Source organism: Solea solea, chromosome 10 (genome assembly GCF_958295425.1).
Source record: "Solea solea chromosome 10, fSolSol10.1, whole genome shotgun sequence".
NCBI classification, from domain to species: domain Eukaryota; kingdom Metazoa; phylum Chordata; class Actinopteri; order Pleuronectiformes; family Soleidae; genus Solea; species Solea solea.
In genome coordinates, this window is record NC_081143.1 from 27624830 (window position 1) to 27643085 (window position 18256).

Genomic DNA, 18256 nt, shown 5'->3' on the forward strand with positions numbered 1-18256 from the left:
AGAAGTGTTTTATTATCTCAGCCAAGAGTGTTCGACGCTGTCGGATTATTTTTGTCATCGCCTAACTGTTCCCATTAAAATCTTCATTAGATTTGACCATGATTTGGACTAGGTTTGGTCTGGATCTGATCCAGATTTGGCAGGAATGTAAATGTGACACGTTGAGTCCCGCTTAACAATTTTGGAAAAGCACTGTATATTCAGCATGTTCTCATCTGGGAACGTCATTTACAGCCGCGCTCTGTCAAAGAGCCACGTTACAGACGCACAAGGTACAGTATCCTATGTGATAGAGAAACTCCAGGCTTTCAGTTAACTCCAATATAAACCCCACTGGCGGCACATTTAGACACTCAGCGCAGAGAAGGAGGTAAAATAAAAGTCAGAGATTAAAGTCGGGGTTAGGACAGATATCTGGGTTAGGCCACATGCGCCGCTCGGTGCGTCTCCTTCAGATGCGGAAGCATACCGTGGAGAGGGGCGGTAAACAACGCTCTTTGAATGAGAAAAGGCTTTTTGCCACGTTTATGTAAGATGGTAATAAGCAGGTAATGTTCTTCTGGATCCAGTGGATCAAACTGTAAACAGGTGCTTGGTGCTAGTACAGCATGTGAAATGCAGTGCTCTTGTTTTTGTATCACTATGTTCTGATTCTCCATATATTAATCTGTCAGATTACCCTCCCAAGAGGTGGAGTGACCTAAACTTCAAATCAGTGCCATTGTCACAATGATCCTGATCTTGAAGAAAGGCCTGAAGGCTGAAACGCCGCCACCTCTGTAGAAATTCTATTTTTAGTCATATTTCTCAGTCATCAGCACCTGTACAGCATGTGCGACTTAACACCAGGAACCAGTGAAGGAGAACTTCACTGGCAGAGGAACAAGGAAGGGAAGGACAAGAGGAAGGAGACCAGAGAATGGCCAGAAGGTAAGAAAAAAGGAGAATTTTAACGTGTTTTATATGATACAGAATGTACAAATTCATTGTTTGCAAGAAAAGTAAAATAAGGTAAGGTAAGTTTACATCATGGGGTATATCCTATACTAGGAACCTGGGCAGCCGCTCAGCAGCGACTGGAGACCAACTCGAGATTGAACTTCAGCGTTACCCTAACACACACTTGATGACAAGAGGAAACAAGAGCACCTGCAGAAGACCCCCAAGAACAACAGGACATCCAAACTTCATACAGAAAGCACCAGGGATCAAACCCTGGACCTTTGTGCTGTGCTAACCAGGTTCAACCACCAGCAGATGATTTTATCTGTTCTTCTAGTTAAATCAAGAACAAAGATGTGAAGTAAATGTAGCTAAAAAAAAAAAGAATCTTCTGTCTCCTTCAGAACATTTGGGAAAGATTACAGGACATTTAGAAATGTGAAAGAAAGCCTGCAAACAAGGTGACAAGAAAACGTGAACGAAGAAGCAAAGGAAATAAAGAGGAGGCAGAGAGGACGTGAAGTGGAGTGTACAGTAAAGCGATATGATGTCATGTGATGAACGAGAGCCTCTGCTCTCTTCTGTAATCAGTCATTCAACGCTGACGGACTGGAATCTGACATTTACCTCTCAGGAGAAGAGAGCGAGAGAGTGAATGAGAGGAAAAATGGTCAACATTAAAACGACGGAGAGAGAGAGAGGAAACAACTGAGATACAGGGGAGTTATTTGATGGAAAACAAGAGTGAAGGTCTTTAAAAAAGTTATTAGAATGGAAAGTGTTTTGCTATCGTCTGTGCCAGTGTGATAAGTGTCTCCTCATCAGCGTATAGTAACTCCAATCTTCTGCTAAATGAGAAACATTTATTTAATTTAACATGCAGCACAGCTCCATTACTGATGGTACACGGTGCTTGATGTGAGGCCGGTAGAGGCGACGGTGAAGAGGACACTTTATTAGAGCAGCGAAGAACATAACTGGCCAAGAAGAACAGAGGAAACAACAAGACGGGCATGTGCACGGCCTGACGCAACCCCCAATTCTGACGATGACACATATAATGTTCTGTCTGATGACCTTTAAAGTCTTTCATTAGAATCACTAAGACTTGAACTGTCTCTAAGGAAGCTTTCATACCTGTATTTCATTCCAATTCAGGGAGTAATATGTTACAATGTTGCACTTGACCTCAGTTTGATTGGTTTTCACGCCGCAGTCTAGACTCCACGTGCCCTCAACACCCTATGCATGCTTATCAACAGTTTTGTGATTGTTAGACTTGTCTGCATGGTGATAAATCAACGTTCAGTATATGAACGTTTCAAATTTCAGAGAGTAGCAAGGATATGCCCGAGAAAACAACGCCACACTGTGTATCTGATGATTATAAGAAGAAGCACTGCTGCTGCGTTCAGACACCGCCGATTAGAAGACGTGTTCGGGAGGCATGGCATGACCTATTCACCGGACAGTTTGTGTTCCGAGGACGCATCAGGTAAGCTGCTTGGTTATTTATAGCACATTTATAAGCCAGGACTCAGCCACACCGCCCACATGGTTGGTGTAGTGGTTAACACTTTTGCCTCTGCAGCAAGAAGACACGGGTCCAAGCCTCGGTTGGAACAATGGCCTTTCTGCATGGAGTTTGCATGTTCTCCCCGTGTTTGCTTGGGTTTTCTCCGGGTTCTCTGGCTTCCTCCCATGCAATATGGGGATTAGGTCAATTGGACACTCTAAATTGACCGTATGTGTGAGAATGAATGGTTGTTTGTCTCTATATGTGGGTTCTAAGTATATCACGTACAAGAAACAACTCAATTTTGGGGGGAAAAGCACCCCGGGGGTTAGGGTTAGGCATGGAGAAGAAGTGAGGTTAGGGTTAGGGCCAAGATGACCTGTTAAGGCCATATAACAAGTAAAAAAATGTCACGGTAAAAGCTATGTTTTGTACGCGTCAGCGGCTATATCATTTAGCTAACTCCTTGGGCCTGCACACTTCGGCACACTTCCAGCACCACAGCCCTCCGAAAAATCCTCAACCCTTATGTGGCCCTGCGATGGACCGGCAAACTCTCCAGGGTGTGATCGAAAAATCGTAAAACCCCATCGTAAAAAAATGGAGAAGATGGATGGACTCACCCAGACCAACAGCCAAAGTTGTCCCTGGCATTGGCACTGTTGGTCGTACCAGTTTGTGTTTAAATGGCTTGGATACTACTCGTAAATTACTGGATGTACACACTACAAAACAAACCGCTCCCTGGAGAGATCGCACCTAAGCTAAGACCACCCCGCCTAGGCAGTCTCGGCTGATCTCAGTTGATTTGTGTTGGGAACGGAGTGTGATTGCTATGGACATCAGAACAGATCAAGGGGAGGAAACGCCCCGGAACAATAAGCTATAGGTATGAAAGCACACTCTCTGCTATCACTCTTACCCATTCACATGCAGCTGGTGGTACAGCATTCAGGAGCATTAAGTGTCTTGCTCTCCAAGGACACATCGGCATGTAGACTCTAGTTGTGGAGCCCCACCATCACATCTCAACTCACTCTTCCCCTCAGTGAGCACCAAATCTCAAAATATCTTTACTTTGTCCATTGTGGGCTACTGTAAAAACATGGTAGTCCAAAATCGCTGCCACGTTTTGGGGTAACAAATGTAAAAAAACAAAACAATTCAGACAGCTGATTCTACACTTTAAATAAATACTTAGCTTCTTGTCATACACACTGGCCCACACCTCGCCGACAAAGTAAAGGTACTGTTCCAAGACCCCAGGCTTTACATTACATTACATTACATTACATGTCATTTAGCAGACGCTTTTATCCAAAGCGACTTACAATAAGTGCATTTAAACATTTGGGTACAAATAAGAGCTAGAAGTAAGTAAGAGCTTCAAGTAAATCAAACTATGAAGTGCTAGTCGTAAGTGCGATGTATATTTATTTATATTTACCAAACTGAACCGTACCATGATGAAAACACAGCAGTGGTTGTCACAACCTCTCTAAGCTCAAAGGAAGTAGGAATCACTACTCCAAAAGCAGTATGTATAATGTTATTTAGCCTCTTTGCCTCTTTGTCATACCTCCAAAAAATAAGATAATTAAATGCTCTAGGGGCCCCCCTGGTGGTCACAGGGGTTCTAAGCAGGCTATGGGGCCTTTTACGACTAGCACTAGTCACCTCGACTCGATTTGGGTACCAAGCACGTCGTTTTCCATAATTTCAACCATGCTCGCTGCACCCTTCCTGCCATTATTATTATTTTTTTTTAAATGACGGGCTTTGATTCTTGTGTCGGACGGCACGCTCATGATTCTTCCAGTGACGACACTGTGACCAATCAGTGGCCGGCAGTCTGTTGTCGGCTCAGCTCGCCTGGAACTTTGGAACCTTGCCAAAAGCAGGTACCAAAAACAAGTGGCGTCAAGTCGAGTATAATGGAAAAGCGCCATTAGTTCACATAAACCTTGAGCCATGTTAGTGTCCCATAACAGCAGGTGACTCTAGGACCTTATTTTGCCATGGTGACACGCACACACACACACACGCACGCACAGACACACACACACACACAAAGTGAAAAACAAAATCAGCAGGTCTATCTTAAATTGCTCACTGCAAAGAAGAAGTGATAAAAGTCCTGTTGAGATTGAAAAAGAGTGAAAGTCAGCTCCACATGAAGGGTTATCTACAGGAAGTGGATCACATGTTCTCTTTGAAGGCAGAGTCATGGTTGTGTCAGTCAGCAGACTGTTTTTTTTTTTTTATTCCTTTCTCCCAGGTATGAAAAAGTGATCAGTGCATTAACTGCTGCTGCCAAAGCACATTCTCACCCGCTCTTCACCTGCGCTTCATCTACAAACATCTCACTCCATGTTTGATCTCCAGCTCCTGATGATTTCCACCACAGTCATGGAATCACAGCAGGACTGAACACGAGATTAGGACTTTCACCGCGATCAAAACAAGACTTTGATTAATATGAGAGGTGGTGAAATCAACTGGAAATAGAACATACTGACAGATACAAACAGCTGCTGGCACCAAGTGAATTTATCTGTGTGTGTCTGTTCTTGTATTTGTTCCCTTCTTAGGACATGTGGTCTTAATGAGGCAGAACCTCATATAATCTGAGGACCTGGTTAAATTTAGGACAAATATTTTAATTGTGGGGAAGTTAAGGTTATGATTAAGGCTTTTTTTGGGGAGGGGCGGTAAAAATAAAAATGAATGGAAACAATGAACAGCTCCGCAAATCTGTGTGTGTGTGTGTGTGTGTGTGTGTGTTGTCACACTTGGAAGCAGCAGGTAAATATTCCTCATTGAGGAGTAAATATTCGCTCAGAGATTACATCATAGCATCCGACTCTCTCTCTCTTCTTTCAGCCCATTTCTGCCTTTGCTCGCCCCTCGCTTTATTCTCTAAGGTTAAATATGTATGTATCGCCCTCCCTCTCTCTCTCTCTCTCTCTCCCTCACTTGCTTTGGTTATAGTATACTTCACTGACTACACAACTGTAATGCTTATCTACACAGAGCAGGCTGCACAGTCAGTAGCTGTGTGTGTGTGTGTGCGTTTGTGTCCAGATTTTGTGGCAGGGACAGATGATATTGGACAACAAGACTTGTGCAAAGCTTTTTACACAAAATACACTCATTCATTCCACTCTGTCTCACACATAAACTTGTTTCTATGTCTTAGTGAGGACACATCGTAGACATAATGCATTCCCTAGCCCATTACCCTAACCCTTAACCTTCACTTAACCTTAATGCCTAACCCTAACCCTAAAACCAGATCTTACCCCTGAAAAAAGTACACACATTTACACACCTACCTGTTTAGGGACTCTACATTGAGTTATACATTCATTTGAACGGCCTAAACCATGCAAGTCTGGCCTGAGGGACAATCACGGCCCACAGCTTCGGTTTGATAATTTTGATAATGTATTTTTTATGGCCATGGATGGACTCGGACAGAAAACAGGTCCCAGTCATGGGACGTCCCCACTTTGAAACTTTGAGTCCAGGGTTTCTAACACTGGCCGTAATAAGAAGTGAATTCATGTATCTGTCACAGACAGATACATGCATTCACTTCTTATTATGATATCTGACTCCAGATGTGAAAGAAAGGCAGAATGTTTTCAATCGTTTACTCCTGCTCTCCGCTTAGATTTAGTTACATTGAAAATTAAATGATTATAAAAGAGGGCTTTTGTATGTAATGTTGGCCCCTGAGAATCTTCACATTCACAAATCTGGTCTAATACCCCTGGCCTAAACATAGTGTTACCATTAACCTTAACCTTAGTCCTGAACTTAACCAGTTCCTCAGAAGTGTGGTTCTGCGTCATCAGGGCCAGGTTTTGGTCTCCATGAGGACCAGTGGTCCTAACAAGGTCAGTGTTTATGACAGAAAATAAAGGTTCTAAAGAGGTAATAAATACAAGAACACACACTCTCATACACAGAGAATGGTGCAGTGTGGCACCACAAAGAGGTGAGTAGCTTGTCTATTAAAAAAAGAAAAATAAATAACTCTGGCCGTAAACAGATTTTTATCAAGGATATGCTCTGCCTGGTGCCAGAACACCAACAAAATATATTGGGCTTTAAAGGTTTTAGAAGGCAGCAGTCCAGCAGCTCCTGTGTCTCTGTGACATTCAAATGTTGATTCTCTCTGTGTGCACTACGGTGCAGGAGAGTGAGTGGGGTAGTTTCCAGTCAAAAAAAGGCTTCTTTATGGGGAAATAATGCAACAAACACATTCACAAGTTATCATAGACTAAAGGAGGTGACAGTTTCTTTAGGCAAACCCTTTTGTTTAATGGCTAAAAGTAGCTTTTCCTTGTGTTCCAGTGTATGAGAGCAAGTGAGAGTCACGTGGGTCCACAGTGTGTTGAGCGTAGACGAGCAGCTATGAGGTGCATTCAATGAGCCCATGTAAATTCCATCATGTGGGCAAACAGAACTAGTGCGAGTACTGCAAGGTCTGTCTGCATGATGCATTCATGGAACCAAGTAAATTTTATTACTTCTGCAAATGCACATACAGTCCAGAAACCAAATGCTTCCTTCTGCTGCCACGTTGTGGTAAATAGACAGAGGACAGTCATTAAGTCACTGAAAACGTACAGAAATTGACTTCTTTTTTTTTCTATCACAATGCAATCACATTTTTCAGTGTAGATGTTGTCAAGAATATTATTATTGCATTTAGAAAATAAGGAAAGGGTTTTTCAGCTGATTTTCCTTTTCTTAAAACTACCAGTATTCTACCTGCCTTGAAAAATATTCCACTGTCAAACTCTAATGTTCTTGGAATGTTTCCGTGAGTTCCTGGAATTCTGGACGATCCCTGTTTTTTATGGGTGTTTTTTTTTCCAGGAACATCCACTACCTTGTTTGCTACAGAAAACTTTTTAAACCAGTGGAGGGAGCTCGGCAGGTCTCAGAGGTCGTGATAAGCTATTAAAAGGAGGCCATTTATATTTCATTTCAATCAGAGCAAATCCACCCTAATTAAAAAACAACAAAAAAAAAAATCATTGTAAACTACTCAACCTTAGCAAGCGGCTTTGCTTTACCAATAATCAGGTAAAATCATTAATGAGCAAGTGCTTAATTTCCCTCCTCACTAAGTCCTCTCTCTCTCTCTCTCTCTCTCTCTCTCTCTCTCTCTCTTTCTCTCTCTCTCTCTCTCTCTCTCCCGTTCTTTTTTGCATTTTTATTTCCTTCGGTGAGAACACGGCAATAAAACGATAAGAGAAGTTGCCGGGGCGAAAACCTTTAACACTGGGAGTAATTACTTCTCTTTGTGTCCTCCTTTTTAAATTAATTTTAATTACAGGCGTCAGCATTGCCTGTAAATGTCCACTTTCTGCTAATCTGAAGTAATGTGGCTGCTAATGAAGAGAGAACTAAATGTGTTGAGCCAAGTGGCCTCTTGGTTTGTGAGAAACTCCCCTGCTGGCTCGCTTACACAGTGGTCAAGGATACGTGGGCAGGTTCTCACACACACACACACACGCAGGTTACTGTACATTCAAGTAGCTTGATAATGCACTTTTGTTCACACATAAAATCTGTATGATTGTCTTAAAAACTCAATTCAAACAGCGACATAGTCGCTGTTTAATTAACACAGCAGTCGATTCATTCATTCTGGAACTATTTGTGACTGTGGGTACAATTTAAAGCTGCGGTATGTAACTTTTGGTGTTGTTATTCTGCCTCTGTTTTATCGTCTTGAACAGAAATGGTTTAACATCACACGTATGCTGAGTCCGATCGGACTGAGGGAGCATTTGTGTGTGTACAGCAATAATCCAGTCCCAGTCCAGTCCAAGTATTTCAATGAGTGCCCTGGTGTGAATGGGGTCTACATTTCACACACTGATATTTCTGATTAACACACCTCTTTATTTAACAGACCATTTGTTTTACGTTACACAGCTTTTGGGACATTATTAAAATCATTGCCATGTTTGTTTGTCATTAGCTTGAGCCAGGTTATGTAAACCCTTATTCCTGTATATTAGCTAAAAGCTCTATGAGTAGTTTAAACCTTAACAATTTGATATGCATGTCCATATAATAATGTAAATAAAATAATTTTGGTTCAGAAACACAAGCTCACATGCAACATACTCCCATAATCCTAAAACCAGGTTTGAGTATGGACCACACCTGTGTCAGTTAGCAAAACCCATGCTACATGAACTTAGTTCCAGCGGGCAGCTTCATGACACAACTATTATAAATAGACTAACACCATTCCATGATGGACTTTCTGGCTAACAGCTGTAAACAACAACACCACCTACAAGCACAGTCAAACTGTAACTAGCATAGCAGCACAACAATAGCATTAAGCTAGCAGTTTAGGGAATAAAGAAGAAGAAGTAGTAGTTGCTGAGTGGCTAGTTTTCTAAATCACTGCACTGCAACCAAGTACGGACAACTAGGTCATGGTTATACTTTTTTAGTAACATCATTCTTAATTTCAAATGAGAGTTAATGACAGTTTAAATAAAAACTCATGGCTTATTATGTCAATTTACTTTTAGCAGTGCATGTCGCGCTATGTATTAGCTAGCTCTGTTGCACTGGTGGACATTGTGACTTGAAGTTTGAGGTAAAAATATGTGAGAATATTGATAATTTATAAAAAAAATACTCACGCAAATTGTCCATTTGCAAAATGGATTAAGGGAAGATGGGAAATTAGAGAAGTTGAGGACAGCAACACAAGAGTTCACTGCAACAAAGCTGAACTATTAGCACTTAGAGCGGGGACATCATGTGTTTTCAAACCTCAGCAAATTGGGTTGATTTTCAAGTTTGTTTTCTTGATATTACCGATCATTTACACTCATTTATTGTGACTGGGGAAGAGCTTTTGTATCGAGACAAACACAGACAACTACAACACATATTACCATGCAGTAAGAGACATTCAGTTACCGCGCCCGATGGCAGCGAATAAAGGAAATAAAAACAAATCAATTGCACACCAGAAAAGGTAAAAGAAACGGCACACGTCTAACAGTTTACCCGTGAAATTTCCACACAGAATGACTTCTAAATAAAACTTCCATTTTCACAGCGAGACGTCAAGATGCTGCCGCTAGCTGCTCCATGCTGTTTCCAACTCTGCCGACACACACACACACACACACACACGTACACTCTCCATAACAACACGCTCATACCTCCTTAATAGTTCATCTCGTTGCAATCCTCCAGTCCGCCATTTTGAGAGATCCCAGAACAGAAGTAGAAAGAAATATCCCAAAATGTCTGCCATGAGAAATGAACTCAACAAACTCCCCCAAAGAGAACGTAAATCCAACAAAAGAATTTAATTGAATAATAATAAGAAAAAAATTCAAATTAAAAAAAGTTTTTTGGGAAAAAAAGTTGAAAATCCAATACTTGGCTTAAGTTTCGCTCGGTGTGTTTTCATCTATGTTTAGCTCAGTTACTTTTCAGTGTGTTCAGTTTGTGTGGCGATGTTATCAGGTTTTCCTTGGCGACTTGATGAGCTTTGTGAAAACTCATCCCTGGGGTAACGCAGCTGTGGGCCCATAATAATGACATCTCTCTCTCTCCCCCTCTCTCTCTCTCTCCCCCTCTCTCTCTCTCTCTCTCCATACTCTTTCACCCCCCTCTTCCTCCATCTTTTTTGTCCACAGATTTGTGTGTGTGATAGAGTCCTCGGTGAGAGACCAAGCGCTAACCTTTACTGCATTGGCTCACACTTAATCCTCTCACCCTGGGGTGACACACACACTCACACACACACACACACACACACACGGAGGTTACGCTCAGCTATTCTTCTCAGGACTCTGCATTGACTTCCATTCATTTGGACAGCCCAAATAAAGCGTTGTCCCCAATCTTAAAGCGTAACCAGTTAATGCCCGACCTCTGACATTAACCTATAACCACAATTCAAACCTTAGCCCGTAAACTTAACCAGTTCCTCAGAAATTAGATTCTGCCTCATTTCGTAAGGTTTTACTGTTTGTTTTTAAAGCAATTAATGTCCTTTACGTGGAGAACATGGCTTTCCATTTTTCCATTTTATGTCTTATTTCTGCTATTTTTATTGTACATTATTTTTCGTAAAGCACTTTGGGCACCGTGTGGATGTTATAAACGTCTGGTGTGACAAAAAAAAATAAAAAATCAAAGACAATGAACGTGCCAGAGTTCACAGTTTGAGTCTGTATCCACACCTTCATGTTCAGCTGTTGGTAAAAAAAAAAAAGACTGAAACTAAATCTGGGTTTTTTATTTTAGAGTCAAATCCTTTTAGTCATTTGAGGCCACGGCAACATTTATGTCCGTGCTGGATTATGGTAATGTGTTATATATTTAAGAGTACATGCTCTCTAGGGTTATATAAATAAACGTTGATTGATTGATTGATTAGAACCAGGTTTTGGTCTCCATGAGGACTACCGGTCGCGACAAGGTCAGTGTTTGTGCCAGAAAGAAAATACAGGAACAGACTCATCCGACATTATTCTGCAATGTTTTCTTTCAAAAGAAAGAAAACTGTGGGTGTTATAACTCCCAGATCCATTTAATTTACAGCGACATTTGCACATTCACACACACTCAAACACAATTTAACCTGTGAAAAGTAGGATGATTGATTGCTCTCTGGTTCCCCCGGTTTAATTCAGGCCTTTGTATATCGGCAGTGACACAAATCAACGGCACAGAGTTCTGAATCACACTCGACACACACACGCACATGCCCTCACTATTCACATTAAACACAACATGATTGAGTGAATTAATTTGATAAAAATGACCTGAAAGTAATCTCATGTCAGGATTAAAAAAGGTGGATCTCCGTCATTTTAATGAATAAAAAGAAGAGGAATAGATACCTGAAGCAGAGAGATTAAAGTTTAAAACTTCACCACGTCAGGTCAAAAATTAAAACATCTATCAGACAGTTTGGGGGATTTTCGGAGCACAGGTTTGTTTTTAAACTGTTGCAGCAGAGTGCGTTAGTGTATTTAGGTGTGTTTGATTGTTTATATGTGTAACTGCCAGGAGCTAAAAGCCACAATATTGCTGTATAAGTTTCCATTGAAAGTGACTGGATACAGGTTTAAAAAAAAAAAAAAAACAATATTCATGTGTGAATAAATCACATGCAGTGATCGTGTGCACAGGCCTCTGTGTGTGTTCTAAATTATTTTCAGTGTCAGGAACATGCTGCGAACAACCAACGCGTTAACCAACAACACTCACAGCGTCACCGTGGTTCCACTGTTACATCGTTCAGCGCCGGATTATTAAAGCCACATGTGAAGAAAAAAAAATATTCAAAAAAAAGCATACAGAGTGTTTTAAAATTTAAAGACTCACTCACTCACACACACACACACACACACACGCACAGGTCTGTTGTAAAAATCTTAACAACATTTAGCATGATTTAAATCATGTCCAACACAGGACCCGATAATGTCCCCTGTTAGCACGGAGGTCCCCTGTACGTGAGTGTGTAACGACGCCACGGTCCACTGTTGGACAGGTGGACGAGCACACACACACACACACACACACACACACACACACACACAGGGAGGCTACGCTTTCGGACGCCACGTCGACTTCTATTCATTTGGACGCCGCAAATAAAGCATTGTCCCCAATCTTAACCATAACCAGTTAATGTTTGAACTTTGACCTCAGCCGAACCACAAATCTAAGCCCTATAAACTGTGACGTTAAAGTCCTGATTGAACTTTTACGTGACCGTTTTTCACCTTTTAACACCTTTTGAGGAAGGACAGCGTTGACGTGTTTCCACTGTGAAATCTTTCACTTCTGCTCGTCTTTGACACGGAAAAAGGTTTAAAGTGGGAGCAAAATAGAAAATGGATAAATAATAAGTGAGAATTCAGACTTTGATTTCAGAATTTAGACTTGAAGCAGAAATTCTGACTGATAGTAATGGGATTTTTTTTTTGTACAATAATTTATCTTCTTTTTTTTCCTACATTTATTTGTCTCCTCTTCACTGGAATCTCAAGGAGTTGTTTATATGTGTCACTCCTCTGTTGTGTGTACTGTTCTTCTTTTTTGTTGTTTTTCTTTTAAAGAAAAATCAACTATACCCAGAGGAGGTGCACACATTTATTTACACCTTTAAGTGAAACTCAAACCTACATTTATTTTACACTTTGACCTAAAAAGAGAATCCTGTTTATTACATAAAATGCTATGATTCAATCATAAAAAAAAGACAAATAAATGACACCTTTTGTGATGATGTATGAACAGTCACTGTGTTTGTCTGTACTCACACACACACACACAGGTTTGTGCAGCTATTCTTCTCAGGACTCTGCATTGACGTCCATTCATTCATTCATACAGCCGTAAACGCAACCACTTCTGCCTCATTAGGACCAGTTTTTGGTCTCCATGAGGATTAGAAAGAAAGGTCCTAAAGAGGCTACAAATACAAGAACACGCACACAGAGAATCGCAGCTGTCTGTGGATAAATCACACACACACACACACACACACACGTTCTCAGAGGGAAGTCGTCATGACATTGTCTCTTACAACGCAACAATACAGTCCACTGCAGGAAGCCTCAACACACACACACACACACACAGACACACACACACACACAGAGTCCTTGATACTGTCAGTGGGAGGGTGGGTAGAGCGGGCAGGGAGCTGGACCCCTCTGTGCAGCTTTGGATTATGGGATAGCAGCATGATGCAATGCAAAAAAAAAAAAAAAAAAAAAAAAAAGGGTGAGGTGTGAACAATGGGGGGTGGAGAGAGGGAGAGAAAGGAGATGATGGAGGGAAGAATCGGGGAGGAGGAAAAAGAAAGTGTAGTTGCAAAAGAGGAACAAAGAGTGTTAAAAATTTAGAGTTTAAGGTAAGAAAGAAAAAGATTGAGGGGGAATAATGTGAACTGATGGAGGATGAGAAGCTGAGAGAAGGTGAAGAAAAAGAAGGGACGGAGGGTAAAGAGAGAGGGAGGGAGGGAGGGATAAAATTCAAATGGACTCACAATTTGCTGTTTTTCACCTCCTTCACTTCAGACGTGACTGGAGGAGGAGGCGAAGATGGAGGGAGGAGGAGAGGGGGATGAGTCTGTGGAGGGAGAGAAGTCACGTCAGGTCAACTTGTCTTGATATCATTTAACAGATGTTTTCAGGTGAATTAGACGAGGAGGTCGAAGACGCGTCTTTTTTCTGCGTCGCAGAACAGACGCAAACACAACGCAAACACAACGCAAATGCAACGCAAATGCAACGCAACGCCGTTCTGTCATAAAACAACAACTCGAGGCTCGAGTTTGAATCAGAAGATGTAATAAAAACACTTCAGAAACACACACAGGCACACATACACACACACACTGAGGCTCTGTCACACACTGTTTTTACACACTCTATATGACTGAGTGCACATAATATGACACTGCATATGTGTGTGTGTGTGTGTGTGTGTGTGTGGTTGTACAGTAACGCAGCGCACCCTCACAACAGCAGCTCTCCTGCGCCATCTACTGACACACACTGGTGACAAAAAAGCTCCACAGCCTCCCAGTAACTCCAGTGACACACGGTTTAAAAGAGGTCATAGAAAACAATACAGACATTTACTGGATGTATAAACATTTAGGAAGGAAGGAGATTGACCAAAAATGACAACCATATCATCATAAAGTTCTTATGAAACACTTATAAGACAGCAAGCAGCACTCGTCCCATCCAATTCCACATTGATCAAATGCTTTTAAACTTCCAAATACAAACGACAATGACATGTAAAGAGTCTCATAATGAAAATAATAAAACAACAGAAACTTCTGTGTAAAAACTGTATGATTATGAAATTAAATATGAGCATTTTAACTCGTTTTTAAAACAGGAAAAACGTAAATACATTGTTTTTTTGAGATCATAAATACCTGTGATATTTATCAAAAAATGACACAAAACTCAAAATATGAATAACATCAAAATATTATAACACAACTTCTGTTTAACAAGTTGAAATAAAAAAATGTGTCAAACCCAATAAATAAAAATCTGATTAGATGTAAAAAAAAAAAATAAATACATACATTTATATATTTGAAATGCAGACGCTATAACATTTAAAAGTATATTTAAGTGAAGTTAAAGAGTACATTTTGTGTGTGTTTTTAATGGTGATTATAATAAGGTTTGAAGGAAGAAGAAGGGGAAAAAAAGTAGAGTTCAATTATTTTCTTCATTACTTCATTTCACTCCAATTAAATGGAAATTAAACATTTATTGAGCAATGAAGACGGTAATTCAATATTATGAAGCCATTATTGGCGTGAAATTCCCGTGTCAGTGATTTATGGCAGTTTATTCTTAACGTATTCATGGTCATGGTGAGCGTGTGTGTGTGTGTGTGTGTGTGTGTGTGTGTGCGCTCACACCTGCAGTGTGAGCTGATTGTCTATAGTTCATTAATGCGGCAGTGGCGGAAAACAGACGGAAATCACGTCCGAGAATTTGGAGAAACAGTCGACAACTAATTACACACAGGATGAATCTCATCTCTGCTGCTATTCCCGACATTTCTACCTTTTATTATACAAACATATACATATACAGACAGAAACTTCCCGTTATTGGGGCCAATAGAAGATTATCTTATTTTATCTTTGTTGTAACATAGATTGTCCTGTATGTGTATGTGCTGTATGTACACGATGCAGTGATACAGTGTGACAACATTTATCACCTCACTTTAAACGATGTAACCCTTCAGGTGGTTACTTTCTTCAATTTCTGCCAATTTTACACAATGGAACTTTAACTCCGGACTCATTTTCCCTGCGTTAAAATAAAATAAAATACCACCGAGTCGACGTGTTCAATTGTTCTCCATTTGGTGGCAAACACATTCATGTGTTCATCACATCACGACTGGATTATAAATCAGTCGCCTGCTCGCCGTCTTCAGCTCGTCCAAACAATGCAGCGGCGTGTATGTCGACAGCGCGGTCACATGACCTCTGCTCTGAACTCACACCACACTGACTTTCTCCAGTTCAAGAGGTTTTATTGCTATTGTTGCTATTGTCGCGTCATCCTATACAACTGAGTTGTTTCACCTTAACATGGCGACAATGGGGTGGTTTTTAAATGTTGACCTTGAAAAACAAGCAACGTATTCTATATATACACTAATACACTACATATACTACTATACTACTATACTACATATACACTATATACTAATATACTACATATAACATACTAATATACTTCTACACGATATATACCAATATACTACTATACTACATACTATACACTATATATATGACTATAATAATCAGAAAAAAAAACAGTTTTCATCTTTGGTGTTGTTCAACAGTGGAATCTGAAATATACCGATTTATGCAATGAGTCAAATATATACAGTATATACTATTAAACAATACATGATAGACAGACATACACTGATGTAGTGAATTTAGATCTACTTATTTAGATTTATTTTATATTTTTTTGTTATTTCTTTTAGATTTTTTTGTGTTATTTCTTTTATATTTGTTTGTGTTATTTATTTTAGATTATTTTTTGTGTTATTTCTTTTATATTTTTTTGTGTTATTTCTTTTATATTTTTTGTGTTATTTCTTTTATATTTTTTTGTGTTATTTCTTTTATATTTTTTGTGTTATTTCTTTTAGATTTTTTTGTGTTATTTCTTTTAGATTTTTTTGTGTTATTTCTTTTATATTTTTTGTGTTATTTCTTTTAGATTTTTTTGTGTTATTTCTTTTAGATTTTTTTTGTGTTATTTCTTTCATTGTCCACAGCTCCTCAGCTCCACTCTGATCACATACACACTGAGTAGAACACAACTTCTGCGTATTTCCAGTGGTGGGCGAGCCACAGTTTGAGAACCCTGGGCTCTAAACCAGAGCAGTGCTCCATGTATAGGTTCATGATCAAACGTGATAAAGTAAATGCTGGGTGTGACTCCAGGAGGAGGCGCTGTGTGGTCAGAACCATGAATCGCACACGCTGAGCAGATGGAGAATGAATTACAGAACATTACTGGGTCGTAACTGTAAAATTACTGCCAGAGGAAAGTGGAGTGTCCTCATCAATTTACCCAGCTGAGGTTACATCCTGAGAAGGTGCACGACGCGGCGAGCGCATGTGTGTGTGTGTGTGTGTGTGTGTGTGTGATTGCTTGTTGCCTGTCGTTTGTTCTCTCTCTCTCTCTGTCTCTCTCTCTCACCTCTCCTCCTGCTGCTGCTGCAGAGAGAGAAAAACGAGCTTTGTCATCAATCAGCTGTCCAAGTCACAAAGACTGGAGTTCCTGATGGAGGTAAAGACGCTTAAGTGTTTTGACGTGATGCAACAGGAAGTAACTTAGTCTTCACTTCAGGAGCTTTTTCATGTGTCTCTCTCTTTAAGGGTTTAGTCAGGAATCCTAAACATTAAATAAAACATTTACATTTTACAGCTAGAAATGATTCCTTTTCTGTGACTATTTCAAAAATAAAATTCTATTAATGTGAAGGTGTCAAAGTGAAGTGTTTTGTAGTATTTTCAGCTTTTTGTGAAAAGAAATTTCAATGTCCTCTAAAAACACAATATTCTGAGTCGACGTGCGGTTAATATGAGAACATCAGGGGCCGTATGAAACTGGTTTGCGGGCCTTATGTTTTGCCCGGGTGTGCTTTAGATTCTCTTTCCCATTCTCCCGTCCAGGCATGGCAATGAATAACATTTCAAACTGTTGAGCCTGTTAGACTGGAGTCTGTCTGCAGCTCGTTCTGCTAAAGGTGAAATAAAATATATATGAATAAAGTAGATAAAAGTTTGTGTAAATTTGGAGCAGAAAGAAAACAAACCCAGCTTTTTTCTGGACAATTTCAGGCCAATACGTGCCTTATAAATAATGTTTACAAGTAAAATAAACAACTTAACATCAGCAAAAATAAGTCACAATACATTAATTCCATTTCTAACCAGAAGACTGAAGACTTTCTGGGCCAAACCTCAAACCTCAGAGGAAAGTCACCAGATCTGTGAGAACCAATCACTCGTCTGTCGTCGTCCTCTCACTCAAACAACAACACATAACACACAAGACATGACTGAACTATCACACTGGAGAATATTCAGCCAAAAATACAGAAAGTACTGGCAGCTAATCCCTGAAGTCCTAATCCTATGTGGGGGCAATAACTCAAGGGCACGACAGATTAGTCTGCTCAGTGTCAACTCTGACGCGCACAATAAAACAGTCTACATTCAAATGTTCCTCCACTGGCTCGAGCGACGGTTCAGTCTGGTTTTCAGCTACTTTCCATCGAAAGTGGCCGGCAACGCTGGCGCTAAGAAAGAAAGAAAGAAAGAAAGAAAGAAAGAAAGTGCATGGGCTCTGCAGTGGTGCAGCTTCTTGCTGCTCTGCCTCATCAATAAAAGAAAAATCAGTGGACACACAGAGATTTGACAATCCTCTCCTCCTCCTCCTCCTCCTCCTCCTCCTCCTCCCTCTGCAACTGCAATTCAAGTCTCCCCGACTCTTCTTCTCCCCACTAAGGGCCTCCTGTTGGCAGGTGACAGCTCAGAGGATAAGGGGCCCTTAGCTTTAGCTCCCGTGTGTGTGTGTGTGAAAGCAGGGGGTGAAGGTGGTGGAGGAGGAGCAGGTGGAGTCGGGAGCAGAGACGGGGGACAACCCAACCACCCAGCCCCCCCCCCCCCCAGCTCCTCTCACCCTAACCCGG

General features: G+C 40.6%; 1 protein-coding gene across 2 annotated transcripts in view; it reads right to left on the reverse strand.

Moving 5' to 3' along the window:
- LOC131467035 (teneurin-3) overlaps positions 1–18256 on the reverse strand; it is a 566025-nt gene that overhangs the window by 472872 nt on the left and 74897 nt on the right. For both annotated transcript variants that reach the window (XM_058640717.1, XM_058640715.1), the window contains exon 4: positions 13533–13615. The gene's annotated coding sequence lies outside the window, so the exon portion shown is untranslated. The remainder of the gene's footprint in view (positions 1–13532; positions 13616–18256) is intronic.